The 18,410-nt window shown below is 47.6% G+C and overlaps 1 protein-coding gene across 2 annotated transcripts in view; it reads right to left on the reverse strand.

The window, feature by feature from the left end:
* Positions 1–18,410, reverse strand: part of MEF2D (myocyte enhancer factor 2D) — a 140,631-nt gene that overhangs the window by 75,574 nt on the left and 46,647 nt on the right. Inside the window, exon 1 of one of the 2 annotated variants that reach the window (XM_079956838.1) lies at positions 11,647–11,861. The exons of the other annotated variant lie outside the window; for it this stretch is intronic. The gene's annotated coding sequence lies outside the window, so the exon portion shown is untranslated. Of the gene's footprint in view, positions 1–11,646; positions 11,862–18,410 lie in introns of those variants that run through there. 2 annotated transcript variants of the gene reach the window in all.

Genomic DNA, 18,410 nt, shown 5'->3' on the forward strand with positions numbered 1-18,410 from the left:
TCCAAAATATATGGAGTTGAAGGAGCCTGGTCTGCATGGACACGTTTGTGCAACTCCGTTGGATAGGGGCCAATCCACTTCAAACCACATGGGTATTCTTGCTTCTTTTATTCTGTGAAGCCTTTTCCTCCGCTCTCCATTTTCCCTTCCTTTCTTCTGATTTTGTTGCTCTTGATGAAAGAGGTATGAAAACTGAAAAGCTCAATAGAAGCTTACATTAAGGGATAGGGGAAAATATTTCATTTCTGCCTGAAGAAAAACAAAAAAGGGTGGATAAGCAGCAGCTGACTCGAACAGAATCCAAAGTTTCCAGGGATTTCCCGTATGATATACCATAACCCTGTGGTCTTCCTACTGCCACTCTTGGTGTATTTGAAACATAGTCCAATACTTATTTAATTTCATGCAATTTATATACGACTAGATTGTAAGAAAGAAAGGAAATTCAGCTTCACTGGATGCCCCATTAACCCCTGGCAGCACAGGCAATGGTCAGAGATGATGCAACTGGTAGTCCAACGATGTCTGGAGGGTGCCACATTGCCTACCCTAATGTAAGAAAATAAGACTGGGCAACTGCCGGTGAATTTCTCTATTTCATCTCCAAGGAGCATTCCACCATCAGTCCAAAGGTACCAGCCGCAAGCCAGTTGCGTCCCTCAATCAGCCTGCACTAAATAGAACTTCCTCTCTAAATGGAGGGAAGTGAGGGGCCATTAAGCTTGCAGCCTCCGCCCACACGCCTTTCAGCACCCTGCAGGGCATGAAATAACCAACTGCTATCTCTCTCTGCAAGAAGGTGGTGCTGGAAGATTTTCTCCCTGTCACTAGCCTCACAGTGGAAATTCAGATCCCTGATAATGAGGAGGTTCAGCATGGAGGATGAGAGGTGTCCTCATTAAAAGAATTACTAAAGAGAAAAATGAAAACCTCTGCTCCTCCAGGTTACCTTATCATCCTCAGCAGGATTTTGCTCTCAAACCGCCACCGGATTTTGCAAAAATAGTGCAAAAAGTTGCACTGGCAGGAACGGGATTTTTACAGGTGTTCGGTTAGCATGAAAGCAAATTCTGTGAACCTGGCAGATGCAGAAATCAGATCTGGAAGGGGCTGGGGGAATGGGGGAGCCCCCTCCCCAACCCGAGCTGAAGCCAGTGAAGTGCATGGAGAGGATAATGGACAATTTCCATCAGGATCAGGCCTAGGTTCATCCTGGAAGGCTGAGCCAGTGTGGCATAGGGGTTAGTGTGTTGGGCTATGAACTCTGATATGCCAGTCACTACCCTTTTCCTCCAGCACTCCCCTGCTTCCCAGTCTTGGATCCATGGACCAGGCAGCCCTGGCCACAAGGGACGGTTAGATGGAGCCAGACAAGCAAGGCCAGGCTGGCTTGTGTCCAGGAAATGACCTGGTCAAGGCCGGGAAGTATTTTCAGCCAGGGTGTTTGGGTGCACAGGGTCAGATTGCTCTAAAAACACAATATGATGTTTCAAGCAGCTGCAGGATGTTTCCCCCCTTTTGGATCAGGTCTCCTCGGGGCCAAAGAGGCAAGGTCTTAGCCGACTCCGCTTCTTCTTCTGGGTCTCCATGGAAATGCTGTAATGCCTGGTAGCAAGGACAGGGCACCTTCCGTTTGAGGAAAGGTTGCAGTGCTTGGAACCATTTAGTTTAGAGAAAAGTTGAGTAAGAAGTGGCAGGATAGAAATAAATAAAATTATGCCTGGCACGGAGAAAGTGGATACAGAAAAGGTTTTCTCTCTCTTTCCTAACACTAGAACTCAGTGACGTGCGGTGAAGTTGAATGATGGAATATTCAGGACAGGAACAAGAAAGTCCTTCTGCATGCAGCACGTAGTTAGACTGTCAACCTCACTCTCATGGGAGGCACAGATGGCCACCACTTGCATGGCTTTAAAAGAGGATTAGAAAAATTCATGGAGGACAAGGCTATGAGCCATGGAGGCTATGCTCTGCATCCAAAGTCAGAGGCAGCAATGCTTCAGAATACCAGTTGCTGAAAACTACAAGGGGGTGAGATGCTCTTGTCAGGGGCATTTTACCCATAGAGGCTAGTGGCACGGGGCGCCAAGTTCTGGAGGGCACCAGGGAAGAGGCGGAGACTGGACGCGGCGCCTCCCGGCATCAGCTCGCCACCCTTGCGCCATGCTGTGCTGTGCCCGGAGCCTCCGTCTGCCGTGGCCACCGCGGCATGAAGCGTCCAGCTGAGCCGGGAGGCACCGCGTCCAGCCTCAGCCTCTTCCCCACCAGAGGAGTCGCCATCTAGCCGCTGCCTGCCTCCTCCAGCCCCGCCGGCAACGCCACCCTCCTTAAAAAAAGTTGACAACTCTGGGAAACAGGGGGGCGGGCGCCGGAGGGAGCTTTGCACCACGACGCCGGATATGCTTAAGACGGCCCTGGCTCTTGTCCTCAGGACCTGCTTGCAGGTTTCCCACAGGAGGCAGGTTCTTCTTGTGTTCCAGAGCAGGGGCCATTTTCCTCCCAGACCCAGACCCAGTCTTCCCTCACCATACTTTAGTCAAAGCTGTATTCACTTCCAGGCAAACCTCCAGCGCTCACTTGCCAGGGGTCTGCAGGGTCAGAAGGAAGTAGGCGGAGCAACCCAGGTTAATTTTATCTCCATGCAAAAACAGCCCGTCTCTATACACACAAACATCTCTCTCCCAGGCAAGCAAGACAAATTACCAGACTTCAAGTACGCATTCTAATCCAGCCAGAAACAATCAAGCAGGATGCAGAGCTGAACTGGTATGGGGGAGTGGCCTGGGGAGAGTCCCAAGGGCCAGGCAAAGGGTCTTGGAGGGCATTCAGCCCCTGGGAGTGACGTTCCCCATCCCTGTCTGTGCCGCTCTCCACACACACCCTTTCACTTGTCCTCAGGATTGGCCCAGCAAACATGTTTTGAGGAAACACTGTAATAATTATGCACTGCAGATCAAAGAGATAAGCCGAGGAGGAGAGGCTTAAGGCCTCTTTACAAAAGAAGAAACATCACCAAGGGCAACTAGGTTATGCATCTTTCCCCTAGAGGTGTCGCCCCAAGGTCAGTCCCCAAGACTTAGACCCTCCAAGGGCCAGTTAATACATTCTGTCTGATCTAGTGGCAAAGCTTTTCCTGAGCTGTGCCACTTCACACTGTGTTGAGATGGTGGGCAGCATGAGGGGAAGAAAACACATGATTGTGTACGTCATAAAAAAGCAATCTTCTAGCAGATAGAAAACTAGCAATTCAGGAAGGGGGAAAGATGGAACCCCTTCTCTCCCACATGCAGGGAGTTTTAAAAGGGTGGGCGGTCAGAGATGCACCTGCAAACGGATAGCATTATATTTTAGACTTGACACTTAAAGGGGAGGTCCACAGTGTATATTTAAAGCACACCCAATGCTCATTTACAGCACATGACTTCCCCTATAAGAATCCTGGGAATTGTAGTTTGTTAAGGCTACTGGCAATTATAGGTGGAATGAGAGTTCCCAGGATTTGGGGGGGGGGGGGAGTTGGATGCTCTAAATGGATGGTGTGGATCTGCCTATGATTCTGCTGAATGTGTCGTTAGAGCAACAAACCAATAAGTGAATTCTACAGCAATTCGTAACTGCAAAAATACATGCATATCAATGCACACCATAAGGACCTGTCTATTCTCAAATTCATTTCACAACATTACAATCACAAACACTATAACTATTCGCTCTATTATACTGACATTCAAGTTCATTGTAAAAGAGCCAGTATATAAAACCAATGGATTTCAAGGTCAATCTTTAGAAATAGCAAAAACGACATCATTTTAAAATTGCTACATATTTACCACCAGAAACACAGCCTTCCCCAGCTTAGTGCCCTCCAGATGTTTTGGACTACAACTCCTATCAGCCCCAACAAGCAGCTAAGGATCATCCTGGCTAAAGATGATGGGAGCTGACATTCAAAACAGCCAAGATGACGTGAGTTTGTGGTCCAAAATGGCAGTGCTGCTTGAAGTCGATGGGAGTTGAGAGTTGGAAATAGCTACTGTACGTTGGTTGGGCTGAAGGAAGTGTGTCATCCAAAACATTTGTAAGGCGACCAGGCTTGGGTAATCAGGGAACATCATTCATCAATATCCAAAACTCTTCCCATCTGTTACCATTCTCTCACTCCACCCCAGCTGGATCCCACCAAAACGTGGCAGAAAGGCAGAGTGTGACCCTTCAGCATCACACTCCAAAGAGCAACCCCCTTCCAATCATCTCAGAGGTCCCAAACATAGACTGGTGTCTTCTCCCTCATGGAAGCCCCAGGTTTTTCATCAGCAAACCAATAAACAAAAAACTAGGAGCACTTAAGAACACAAGAAGAGCCTGCTCGGTCAGATCAATGGCCCATCCAGACCATCATCCTATTCTCACGATGGCCAACAAGATGCCTGTGGAAAACAGGTAAGCAGGAAGCAAACAGGATTCAAGTATATTATTCACCCACCAACCAGGCTACCTCCCGCATTACGCTTGGGGCCTCTGTGATGTCTCCCCACCAGAAGGGGTTGAAAAAGCAAGCCCTTTGTAAATACCCTGGAATCTGTCACTCACTGGAAACAAAACACACACACATGCACATAATCTAGGACAGCTGCTGATCAGCTGTGGCAGCACTTGTAAGGAACAGATTTTGCACATTTTTAAAAAAAGGGAAAGCTGTGTGCATAAAGCAAGCCCGCCTCAGTCATTCTCTTGTATTAGAACACAGGGATCTAAAGCAAAGCTAAAAAAAATATGAAGCTGCCTCAGATTCTGTCCCTCTAGGCCAGTGTCGTCTGTTCTGACTGGCAGTAGCTCGGAGGGCCTCAGGTAGAGGCCTTTCCTAGCCCCCTTTCCTCTGCCACTAAGCTATGGGCCTTCAAATCCATCTCATCAGCCTGTAATATCATTCATAATCCATAAAGATAATCAGATGGGGAGTGAGTGCACACACACACTTTGCTTTTCCAAGGGGTCTGGGCAAAAGTCAGATCCAGTGCAATTAACCTGAGCTTTGAAAAGCAACAGAGCTGAAAGAGGAAGTGGGAGAGAGTGCCACTCTTCCAACTTCCTCCTTCGGAACACCTGAAGGGCACCATGCTGATGTATACTGTAGGCACAGCCAATCACCTCTGGCATTTCTGTCCAAGCAGGGCTGACCCCAGAGGGCAAAAAGACCCAGAGTCCCATCACTCTCACCTTGCACAGAGTATCAGAAGCAGCAGGAATGGAAAGAATTCCATTTTGTGGAGTGAGCTCCCTGACAAGATTAGGCTCTCACTAACATAGGGAAGACTTTCGCAAAGGTTAAAGACCTTTCTCTCTTCCTGGTTATCGCTAATGAGTTCTTTCATAGTTCTGGCTGCTGTAATTGCTAGAATTGTGTGTTGTGGCTATCTGGATGTTTTCATTTTAATGCTTTTCTTTCTTATTTATTTATTTAATAACCAACCTTTTTCTCCTAGGAGCTCAAGGTGCTGCATCTTCGCCTCCTCATTTAATCCCTGCAACAACAATGCAGTGTAAGTTGGGCAGAGAGGCAGGGGCTGGCCCATGGTCAACCAGCAAGCTTCGTGGCCAAGTAGGGGATTTGAACCCTGGTCTCCCTGGTCCTAGCTTGATGCTCTAACCACTACACCACACTGGCTCTTGTTAACTTCCTTGAGATTTATAAATGAAAAGTGGTATATAATAATAAAGCAGGGGGAGATTCCTGAGTTGCAGCATGCTCCCCTGCCCACTCCCCTTACAGGGTAAGATGGGTTTCACTGTGGGCATCTTGCTCAAAGTTCTGGGGTTGGCACCAAGCACATGGTGGGGAAATGACGAATACAATCCTGGATGCTTGAAAGTCCCTGCCCTGCATCCACTCTCCTACAGCATATGTTCCAAACAGCCTGTTGTTTCACACCCTGCAACTGGTGGGAGAATATTTTGAACTGTTGATAACATATCTCAAAAGCACTGTGTTTCTTCTTACATAGCTTTAACCCAGAAAACTGTTTCCTATCTGCAGAGACTGGGCTGTTGCTAATTCAATGAAGGCAACAGACAAAGATGGAGAGGAGCCTCCAACATTGCTTCAGATCCCACTTGACTGATCAGTTTGGGGTGGATGTGCTTCTTCTTCTAATTCAACTGGTGTTAGGAATTGTTTAAATGTACTGTTTTAACACTTCTTACCAAAAATTACGATAATGGTGAGGAACCTTTTTCAACCCAAGGGCCTCATTCCCTCTTGTCGAAGCTTTGGAGGTCCGCATGTCAGTGGTGGGTGGGGCCAAAGGCAAAAGTGGGTGTGGCAACAGATGTGACAGAAGCCTGCCATGTAAGAGTCAGCTCCCTATGCTTCCCCCGTCTTCAATTCAGGAAAACAAAAGGCATGGAGGGATATGGTCTGAGGAGAATCCAAAGGGCCCAAATAGAGAGGCCTGGAGGGCAACATTTGGGGGACACTTAGGTTCCTCACCCTTAAATTACTGTAAGTTGCTTGTTACTGTAAGGATTGATGGAGCAGACCATTTTCTATCAGTTTTTTCAGGTCTTTATTTTATAAGTCCATTCTGTTCCGTGGCAGCATGAATCTGAAAGCTTTTTATTTATTTATTTTTAAAAAAACTCCCCACAAGGCTTTAAATGTATACTTAAATGTGTTTCATCACAAAATGCACATCTAAGCATGCTTTTTACCTCAATACATGCATTTCTAAAGATATTTAATATAAATTGCAGACTTTATGACTTTTGCTACAAGAACTGCAATACAAAATGCACAAAATTGAATAGTGGATCACATTACGGTCCTTTTTCTCAGTCCAGGAAATACAAATTAGGTCGGTTGGCTTAAAAATGTGGGCCATACAAACTTCTCTGCCACCCCTGGTTTGGACACTTTAAAGGGGTGCCTCTATAGTGTAATAAAAGACAAAAATAAATGCAGCTCAGGCAGTGATCCACTGTACAAGAACCGGGGGTGTTACAAGCATGGCTCTCTTTTCCTTTATGAAATCATGAAGGGTACAGTATTTAACCTGACCCTTCTGGGACCTGACACAGCCTCAGAACATCATGATCTGCCTTATACAGTATCAAGTCATCTACTTATTCACGCAGCACGTAGGTAGACTGTGGAATTCTCTCCCATGGGAGGCAGTGATGGTCATCAACTTGCCTGGATTTAAAAGAGGATTGGAGAAACTCATGAAAGCTAAAGGCTATCAATGGCTACTGGCCGCAACAGCTATGCTCTGCCTCCGCGGTCAGAGGCCCTAATGCTTCTGAATAACAGTTGCTGTAAACCACAGGAAGGAAGAGGGCTCTTGTGCTCGAGTCCTGCTTGCGGGTTTCCTACAGGCATCTGGTTGGCCACTTTGAGAACAGGATGCCGGACTAGATGGGCCATGGGCCTGATACAACAGGACTCTTACTATGTTCTTATATTTGTTCTCTGTCCTCCGCCCTCCCTCTACATCTGTTTCCCCTCTCCAACCCCCCCCATCCCACCCACACAAATGAAACACAGGCCAATTTTTTTTGGGGGGGGGGGGCGACGACAAGGAGAGAACCACAAAGGAACCCTTGCTAAAATACTTACAACATGCAAGGCTTGTGAAACTTCACATCAAGCAAAGAAGAGGCACTGGCAGGTGTCACACTGCAATGTGTGTGTGTGGGGGGTCATCACCCAATTTACACACAGCACCCATATTATCTCAGGCCTGTGGCCACAAATGTTGCAGTGAAGGAGAGGGTGTGTGTCTAAGGGTGTATGTGAGGTGTGGGGCCGGAGAAATCCATTCAGAAATTATCAACAACCTAAATCTGGCTTCACCCACCTGACACCAGATGTTTGGGACTCCTACTCCCACCAGCTGAAGACTGGCGGATTAGACAACAGTATTTATTGGTACATGAGGAAATGGGGAAAAGTCTTAGCTGGGCCACTAATCCATTTGGCTCAATGCTGCTCATGCTGATTGACAGCAACTGTCCAGTGTTTCCAGGCAGGGGACATTTCCAGGGTTATCTGGAGATGTCAGGGATTGAACCCGCAACCTTCTTCGTGCAAAGCAGATGCTCTACCATGGGCTTTCAGATTGTTACTTCCTTACATGCCCCTCGACAGGGACATGATGAGCCCAGGTTATGGTCTGAAGGCGCACGAGGCTCCCGCTTTGCTAAAGTTAAGCAGGACCCAGTCTGATCAGAGCCTAGATGGGAGACAGTCTGGGAACCATGTATGAAATAAATCAATTAATTAACATGCACTGTTTTGGGTTCCACGGTGGAAGAAAGGCTGCATGCAAAATGAACAAATAACTTCCAACGTTTCACAGACAAAAATTGGGCATCCTTATTTTCACCCCAAGGAATTTTCCCATCCTCTCATATTCCTGAAGGCTCCGACTGTTATGATTTTGTATCCATTTACTTTGCAGTAGCACTGTTTCCAAAAGCAACAAGAAGAAGAGGAGGAAGACTTTTGGCTAAAGATACGTTTGGAAAACAGACTCTCGTCCTACAATCTGTTATCAACAGTTATTTTTAACAGTTACACAGGTGAACTTTGCCAGTGTGTGAAAAATGGCAGGCTGTGTGAGATATGCAGGTGCTACACGCACTCGAGACAAGCTGCCTCCGCCCTCCACAGTACATATATTGAACTTATATAGGTATAACACATGGGTAGGCAAACTAAGGCCCGGGGGCTGGATCTGGCCCAATCACCTTCTAAATCCAGCCCGCAGATGGTCCAGGAATCAGTGGGTTTTTTACATGAGTAGAATGTGCCCTTATATTTAAAATGCATCTCTGGGTTATTTGTGGGGCCTGCCTGGTGTTTTTACATGAGTAGAATGTGTGCTTTTATTTATTTAAAATAAATAAATATTTATTTAAAATAAATAAATATTTATTTAAAATAAATAAATATTTATTTAAAATGCATCTCTGGATTATTTGTGGGGCACAGGAATTCATCCATTCCCCCCCAAAAAATATAGTCCAGCCCCCCACACTGTCTGAGGGACAGTGGACTGCTGAAAAAGTTTGCTGACCCCTGGCATAATACCAGGGACCAGAAAACAGAGGTACTTTTTCCTGTAAAAAAATGTTATCATAGAACTCATCTGAAAAAGCAGGCTCCGGCCCCATGACAGCTTACACCCCAATAAATCTGTTCATCTTTCAAATGCCACAGAGCAGTTGGTTGCCTCTGCTTCAGCAAATGAATGATTGAACAAAGTGAGACACGGAAGATCCAGGACCAATTGTCCAGATCTTTCCTTTAAAAACAAACAAAATGCAGGTGGGAAGGAATTGGATCAGGGACTCAACACTGTGCAGGAGAGGTATGAGAGCAGGAGGTAATAACCCTTTCTCCCTGCACAGTTCTCCCTCTCAATCATCTAAAACACACACACACATTGTTAGTCAGTATTTGTCCCATCAGGAGAGAATTATAGTTATACCTGTAAGTTGTCCCATTAAGGGCAGAATAGGAGACTGTAAACTAGAAATACAAGGAACTCAGAACCCCCAACCAACTTTTCTTCTTCTTCCAAAATTGTCTAGTTTGGTCCTTATAATGAATCAGCCTTTTGACCCACCTAACCTAATGTTATCAACTCCAGCCTCCTCCAATCCAGATGTTTGGGACTACAAATGCCATCAGCCCCACCCAGTGTTGACTGGACCCGATGAGATGGTAGCTGAAGTTCCAAACATCTGGAAGGCCCCAGGGTTGGGGAAGGCTGCTCTCCTCTGACTGGCAGCATGTCTCCAAGGTCTCCAGCTGAGAAAGGGTCTTTCTGATGCATCATCAGCTATTCCATCCCTTCAGATGCTGCCAGCGACTGAATCTGGGACCTTTGCAGGTGCTCTTCTACTGAGCAATGGTTTAAGTCTATTAGTTAGAATATGCTCACATCAGTCACTCTATGCTGCTGATTTTTTCTTCAATTCAATTCCATTGCAAAGCATCAGGCATAACCGAAAAATACACTCTCTTTTTCAAAGGCATTTAGCGTTCCATGTTCAGCTCCAGGCATCTCAGTTAAATAAAAGGGCATGGACAAATCTGGATGGATTCAGTGGAGAAGCTACAGAAGGTTTTGAGAAGAAAAGGATGACCAATGAAGAAAAGTCAGGACTGCCCAGTGAACTAGACACTAGCCTCCCAGTTCTGGGCTCTGCCTTAGTCACTGCTTCTCTGCTTCCAACCTGAAAAACTTCAAGCAGAGCAGGTCCAAGTGGCAAGAAACATACGTACATGTGTTGAAGGGTGCTGGAGTTCCACTGGGGTTGCCATTACCCAGCATGGCTCTAATCTCGGTTCGGTTCTTTGTTGAAAACAATAACATAAAAGTTCTGATTAAAGTATTTTAGGGCTCTACATGAGGATAGGCAAACTTCAGTTTTGGGGGGATATATTATAAATGTGAGATCCACCACCCTGGTCCACAAACCCAACAATACAACATACACTTAAGATTTCCTCTTCCCTCCGCATTCCTTTTTCCTTTTGTATCATGTCCACTGGATTGTGAGCCTGAGGAGAGGGGCTGTCTCACGTTTTTAAAGGATGTACAGTGCTTTAGGAAATTTGATGTGCTCTTACAAATATAGTAATGGTAATGGTAATAGAATATTGAGCCCTGCGATTTGTTTTGTGTACAAGAACTGAGATGAGCTTACAGTCCTTCTATATCAAAACCCACTCCTGGTTACCCCAATGTCTTCATTTCAGCAGTACAATTTAGGATGGGTGCTCAACAACTGGAGGCAATTTCATACCACTGCTGCATTGCCAGTAGGATTCAATTGCATACCGGCAAAATGCACTGGAAAGTGTTGGGTTGAAGTTTGCTTGACACTGTATAACCTCCCCACAAACAAACCAGAATGAATATGCAATATGCAGCCTGCTTCTTATACCCTCCCTGTAAACTCTGGGCAAACAAATAAGGGGAAACGCTGAACAAACAGGTCGTTTGGAAGTGAGCAGCCTGCGAGTCAGAAACCCGGCAGTCACACAGAGCCCCTCCAGCAAAACCCAGATCAACCTTCGCCCTGAAAAACCCACGATGGGTGCGCGACCCCCCACCAGCTCGGCCTAGAAGCAACAGAAAAACCTCCCCAGGCAGAAACCAAACAACAAAGTTGCGGAAAGAAACTCGGCCTCGAGGTCTCTCCGGCCCCGCACCACCTTCAAGAGCCGTCTCCAAACCGCCACGCAGCCAGCAGGAAAACGCGCCCTCCCCCACAAGCAGCACACGCCTCGGCAGGCTCTATTTTGGGAATTGCCAAAAATAAAAAAGATCCAAAAAGAAAGAAAGAAATCCGTCGGAAAGAGGGGATCTGAAGCCCCCGGACAGGAAAACGCGCACAATGGTCTGAGTGCGCGCCCAAGAGGCGGGCCAAGAGGGGAGCTTGGGGGTCCCGGCTGAACTTCCCCCCAACGCTGCCCCTCGCCTGGAAAGGGGGGCGGGCGGGAGGCTACCTCTGCGGTTCGCGGGTCCAGCCAAGCCCGCCGGATCCCTCCCTCCCTCCCTCCCTCCCTCCCGGCCCTGCGGAGGAGCGGCTAATTTTAGCTCTCCAGTGGAAAGAGTGAAGCGCAGCGGGACTCACGGCGCGGGGCGGAGACGCGCGGGCGGAGGCGGCGGCGGCGGCGGCCTTTCTTTCCACGTCTGCGCCTCGACGGCCCTGGATCGGGTCCGAGAGGCTATTGCGGGAGCAGCTCGGGCCAGGCTCAGGCGCGCTCGGCTCTCGCCCTCCCTCCAAAGGCCAGCCTGCCTCTCTCTCCTTCCTTGGCCCAGACCCTGCCCCGGGATGGTGGACCGGCCCGGGCTGGCTAAAGGGCAGCGACAGCTGCAGCGCCGCAGCGCGAGAGGCGAGGAGCGAGGAGCGCACGCGGGCAGGACGGGGGGGGGGGCTGGAGCAGCTGCCCGAAGCCAGCCGGGGCTCTCTCGCTTCCTCTGTGGCCGGGGGGGGGGGGAGGAGGAGGAGGAGGAGGAGGAGGGAGGGAGGGAGGGAAGGCGCGCGCGCGTGCATGAGCCGGGTGGAAATTTGGCCGCCCTCTGGCTTTGGCAGGACGGGCTCCCCGAAAGGGATCTTGACATTTTGGTGGGAGAGGCGGACTCGTGGGCCCCCTCAGGAGAGACGGACCCGGGCCGGAATGTTTGGATTCCAGCGCACAGAAAAACCCGTCGCAACATCAGGAGTGCCCTGCTGGATCAGGCCAAGGGCCCATCTAGCATCCTGTTCCCACAGGGGCCCCTGAGATGCCTCAGTGGGAAACAGGGACCCAGACACAAGCGCACTCTCCGCTTGCGGGGCTTCCAGCAACTAATATTCAGAAGCGCCTCCTCAATGAATGAACCCAGTCCTCTATTAATAGAACCATTAATATTAATTAATTAATTAATAATCTATTAATAACAATCTATTAATACAGTAATAGCCACTCAACTTGGTGGCCATCACCACCTCCTGCAGGAGTTCCAAAGTTTAACTATGTGCTGAGTGAAGTTCTTTCTTTTATCTGTACTTCATCTTCCACCATTCAGCTTCATTGGACTTCCACTAGTTCTAGTGTCATGAAAGAGGGAAATTACAAAAAAGGATGCACTTTCTGCAGGTACACTCAGAAAACGAAAGGTGGGGGGCTGCACTTAAACAACACACCTGCTGCAATTCCAGCCAAACACACCACATGCATTGTTTTTTCTTAACTAACCTGTGCCATCATCTAAAATGGGAGGCTATGGAAGCTGGGCGGGGGGAAGACAACGACCATCAAGGAATCCTCTTGGGGTGGCTACTGGATGTGGGATCGGGGACATTGTGTTTTGGCATTTCTATTCATCCCTCACTGGCAAATTCCAGGTGGTGGTACTTTGCGAATTATTGCTCTGCTTCATGACATTTATGCTAGGCTGTATCACATAGATCAGTGTTGTCCTCCTCCGCTGAATGCTGTATACTGAATGCTCTATACTCCACCCATGTATACTGAAGACACCCATCTCTTAGTTCCCTTTTTCATCAAATTCGGGGAATGCTGTTGGAAATTATGAACCAATGCTCAGCCAATAAGGTGAAACTCAGCCATGATAAGATGGAGATGCTGTGGGCAGCTGCTTTGTCCGATTTAGGAAACAGCTGTGCAGCATGTTCTGGATGGTGTTTCATCCAGACTTGCCCTTGTGCATGCTATTAAGACTCTTTCTACAGACCCCAGTAGCCTTGTTGGCACAAAGCACCTTTCAGCAGCTTAGGTTGGTGTGCCAACTATGGACTATCCCAGATGAAGATAGCCTCCCATAGTATCCATGCTTGGAAACATGCTTTGTCTACTGCAACGTGTCCAATGTGGGACTGCCCTTGAAGACTATGCTGAAATTGTAAGTCAAAACAAAAAGTAGCGGTGAGGCCTTTGGGACTGGCTGCATTAAATGCATCACATCGGCCCTGAAAGGGTGCCACTGGAGGATGGAAAGACGTATGTGGGTCCAGAAGCCTCTGATCTGTACGTGGCTGGAATGGAAAGGTAAGAATCACGTCCATTTCCCCAACCCTATTTTGGCATGTGGCCTTTGGGCTGAGAAAGTTCCATATCCCTACATTAAAGGAGCTCGGGTGGTCCTGCTGGGAAAATCCCCACCCACAAGCTGCCAATCAGACAATTCTGGAGCCAATGGGCCTAGAGATGTCTGTTATCTCAGTGCTTCTGGCATTCCTATGATTTGCATCTCACTCATTTCCTTGGAGCAGGAAGAGCTCTCCAGTTGCCTCCAGGGGTGGGAAACCTCTGGTTCTCCAAATGTTGCTGGACTCCAGCTCCCAGCAGCCAGCATGGCCAATGGTTGGAGGTTATTATGGAAGTTTGGAGACCAACTTCAAAAATCGGCTTGTTACAGCAGACAGTGGTTAAGATTAACCACTGTTTAAGGTTTGAGCATGGGTCACTTGCTTGTTTTCTTCTAAGCGCTGTTACAGGCTGAAGGCTTAATTTCAGTTTTTCCAATGACTTTCTGCTTGTGGTTTTATGGTTGTGAACCACTTAAAGAGATTTTGTTATATTAAGCGCCATACAAGTTATTAAAATGAATGAAATTAGTCCAGATGTTCTACCATCCCCATTGTACAAGAAATTAAAATATCAATGCTATCAATCCTGACCTTACAGGGAGAACATTAACAAAAATGACTTGGCTGAGCAATTTGCATTTCAAATGCATCCAGTCTCAAATACCTTCCACATATTGCTACCCCCCCCCCCGCCCCCGGCCTTAAAACCATCATGAACTTAAGATGCCCACATTTGAAGCGCTGGGTTCATTTCCATGTGTATATTTATTTTTTGCTCCCTCCTATTGATTTCTGAACAGCAGAATGTACATTACACAAAACCAAAAACCTTTATTAAATTAAAAAGAAAGAAAGAAATAGTTTTCCCAGTACTCTGCATGCCACAAATCTCATTACAGACAGAAAAGATGCTAGCGTTTACGGTAAGGGCACTAAAGCAAGGATATAAATTACAACATGAAGGAAAATATATATTTATATAAAGTGTGCCCATACATTTCTCTAACTTCACCACCCCTCCTTTACCTTACTCCCTCAGTTTTCTTGAAAGTCATGAAGATAGCTTTAGGAACAACCTGGAGAGCCAGCATGGTATAGTGGTTAGAGTATTGGACTAGGACCTGGTCCCAATTCAGCTATGCAGCTTGCTGGGTGACCTGGGAACAGTCACTGCCTCTGAGCTTGACTTACCTCACAGGGTTGTTGTGAGGATAAGATATGGTAGGGTTGCCATATCTTGAAGAGCAAAAAAGAGGACAGCCCAAGCTGCTGCCAGCCCGAGCCTGAGTCACCCAAGCCTGAAAAACCCAGACATTTCCTTTAAAATGTAAAAATCTGTCCAGATGGGCACTTTGGGTCCAAAAAAGAGGGCATGTCCAGGTTTTCCTGGACATATGGCAACCCTGAGATATGGAGGAGGAGAAAATCAGTAGGGTTTTGCTCTCAAATCACCACTGGATTTCTCTCACACAAAAGTGGAAATGGTGCAAAAAGTCACATTAGGAGTGGGATTTATTCAGGCCAGATTCTTGGAGGTTTAAAATTATCATAAATGTGAATCACAGAAACCTGGCAGATTCAGAAATCAGATCTGTCAAGGGAAAAGGGGAAGCACCCCCCACACCATGCTGAACTATAGCCAATCAAGTACATGCAAAGGTCAATGGGCAATTCCTCTCAGGATCAGGACTGGATCAGTCTGGAGTGCTGAACCAGCGTGGGTTAGGGGTTAAAGTGTGGAGCCAGGACTTTAGAGACCAAAGTTCAGTTCCCAGCTCAGCCCCAAATCTTGCTGGGTGAGCCATGGGCCAGTATTAATCTCTCAGCCTAACCTACCTCAGAAGGTGTTTGTGAGGATAAAATGGGGAGGGGGAGAATTACACAGGACACCTGGCACCGCTAGGAAGAAAGGATATAAATGTCAAAAACCAAAACCCTCAAATCACCCATAATCAGATGGTTTTGTTCTTGTTTCCTACTTTGCCCAAGTGTATGCCTTTCAAAATGCAATTAGCCCAATGGCAGATGCTGGAATTGTGATGGTTGCCTCCTTGCTAGTATGTTAGCCGTCTGACCAGTAAAATCACATTCCAGTGGGCTTCTCTGGGGTCTGAAAACCAAGGCTGCCAATTTGGACTAGGCCACTTCTTTCCCCCACACTGGTTCTGCTCAGGGAGGTCAATATTTCCAGAATCAAAATCAGCAGTCCTCATTCTCTTTATTTTCAAGGTTTTGGAGCTGAAACGTTAAAGTTGTGGACTGGCAGCCTCTTGAGATGGAAACCTCAGATAGCATCAGTAATTGTATCTGACAGACCATGAGGGTGGGGTGGAAGGGAGGGGGCAGAGAGAATTTCCCAGTAGCCACTAATGGCCAAAAGCCTGGGAACATGAATTCCCTCAGATCCTGACCATGCCTGTGTCCTGCTCCCTGGGAGCTTCTCACCACCCCCTTGACCCAAGGAAGCACAAATTTCTTATTTTTATTTCAGGCATCTTTATGCCAAATAACCAAGTTCTCAGGGTGGCTTAGGCCGAGATTAACATCAGAGTTACAATATATGAAATAAAACAGGTCAACAATCTCTTATATACCCAACCAGGAGGGGAAAAGAGATTCCTCCCTTCTCCCAAACTCCACCCCTGCCTTTCCTTTTCTGTGCAAAGCAAAAGAAGCCCAGAAACACTGAAAAGGTTGCCAACTTTTACTCTTTTGCCTCAGTTCCTTAGGTGGTAACAACAGGCAGATGTGGAGAGACCATTTATTTCTTTATTTCTTGCACTTATTTCCCACCTTTTCACCATGGAGTTCGAGGTGGCACACATTGTTCTCCCTCTCCTCAGTTAATCCCACACCAACCCTGTGAAGTAGGTTAAGCAGAGAGGCCGTGACTGGCCCCAAGTCACATTCAGTGAGCTTCACAGCCAAATGGGTATTTGAACCCTGGTCTCTCAGATCGTAATCTGAAACTCTAACCACTACACCACACTGACTATCGGTGAGGCTTTCTCGTGGCATGGAGGTGAAGTAATGAGAACAAGTTTCTCCCACTTAATTTTGGGGAGTGGCTGTCTGGAACGGCACAAGACAGAAGTGGGGAACCACAGACTTGGGAGGCAAATGTGCCCCCTCCCAGGTATCCTTATCTGGCCCTCGCAATTTTCCCCATGCTACACCCCTCACCGGACCTGATTCACCCCCTCCTCAGGTGTTTTATTTCCTTGTTGCATCATGCCCCTGAACTCCGGATAATGCCTCTTGCTTCCTTGGATGGAAGATAAGGAGGGGCCTGCAGATGTGGGTAAAAACTAGCCTGCTAGCAGAGGCAGATTTAGGGGAGCACGACCAGTTTTGTCACACTGGGGCCCTTGGAAGGTTGCCCAGAAGAGAATGTGGCCCTAGGGCTGAAATAAAAGTTCCCCAACCCCGGCATTGGAGCAGGGCTAGCAAAATGAATGGGCAGCTCTGGATGCTTGAGCTAAATTGCAGAAAAACCAGAAGCTAACAACTCGGGTGGAACTTTCCCTCCTACTAAAAAGGGGGTAAAAGCACAAGAAACCTCTCCTCAGGCCAATGAGAGTTATAGTTCAAAACTGCTAGGGGGCACCAGGTTGGTGAAGGCTGCATGAAGACACTCATCCTCTTGAGTTCTGTGGTTCTCCTCTGTAAGGCCCGTGGGCTGGCCAGCCCTTACTTGAACCAGTCTGCGGTCCCTTCTCCGTCTGTCCCTTCTCAAAAGAGGAATCGGTCCAGACCTAAAAATACAGGCCAGGAACTGGTCCTTCACCCTCAGTCCATCTCCAAAGGGATGATTCCCTTTGAAGCCTGTTCTTTGGGGGTGGGCCACCGGCCTTGAGTGGCTCCAGACTGTGGCCCAGCCTGAGTAAAGCATGCCACAAGGTGTCAATGACATGCTTCTGCTCAATTTGGCCAGGGGAGCAACTGGCACAAGTGGGTGGGCTCTTGTCAGCAAAAGCTCTTGGCACAGTAAATCAGTTGGCCTTTCAGGTACCCAAAGACCCTTTGCTGCCTTGTTCCCCTTCTATCTGGCGTTGAGCAGAACTGTGTGTGTGTGTGTGTGTGTGTGTGTGTGTGTGTGTAATTACCAAAAAAGAAGAAGAAAAAGCATTAGCAATGGAAAATGCCTTTGCCATCAGCCTGCATCAGAGCCTGGAGCGTGAGGCACCCAATTCCTACAGACAACAGGAGCTGCAAAAGTTTTCCCGGCCCTTCTGGAACAACCAAGTAATCTCCTTAGCGCTAATCGATAAGGCATGGCCAGGGTGAAGTGCCAGCCCTAATCTTACTTGTCAAACAGAAGGTGGCAAAGAATTAACCCCGCCTGGCCTTTTGTGCGTCTTGTTTATGTGACACGTTCGGCTTTTATTTTATTTTTTATTTACAACTTGGGGGGAAGAAGACGGTTGCCTTTCGCAGCAAGCAGTTCCAATGAAGAGGCTTGATTTAACAGCAAACCATACAAGTATGCTCTCCCTCCCCCCCCCAAAACAACAGACACACGCGTGCACACACACAGCCTAATGCACTCAAGCTAACCAAGGTCACACCAGGTCAGCTGTTCCCTTCGTGGAGGATAGAAGAGGGTTGGCAACGGGTGGCAGGGAGGTGAATTAAAGCGACACAGCCGCCACAGCAGCTTGCACCACCACCACTCCTCAGCATCCCCATCTTTCCATGCTGGACTAACTTGGCCGGTCACGCATCACCAACAAACACAACAGATTTGCATAAAATATGCACAGGCTAATTTATCATGCACTGCTGCAGATTTAGGCTGTGTA

Source organism: Podarcis cretensis (assembly GCF_951804945.1).
Source record: "Podarcis cretensis genome assembly, chromosome: 16".
Taxonomy (NCBI): Eukaryota; Metazoa; Chordata; class Lepidosauria; order Squamata; family Lacertidae; genus Podarcis; species Podarcis cretensis.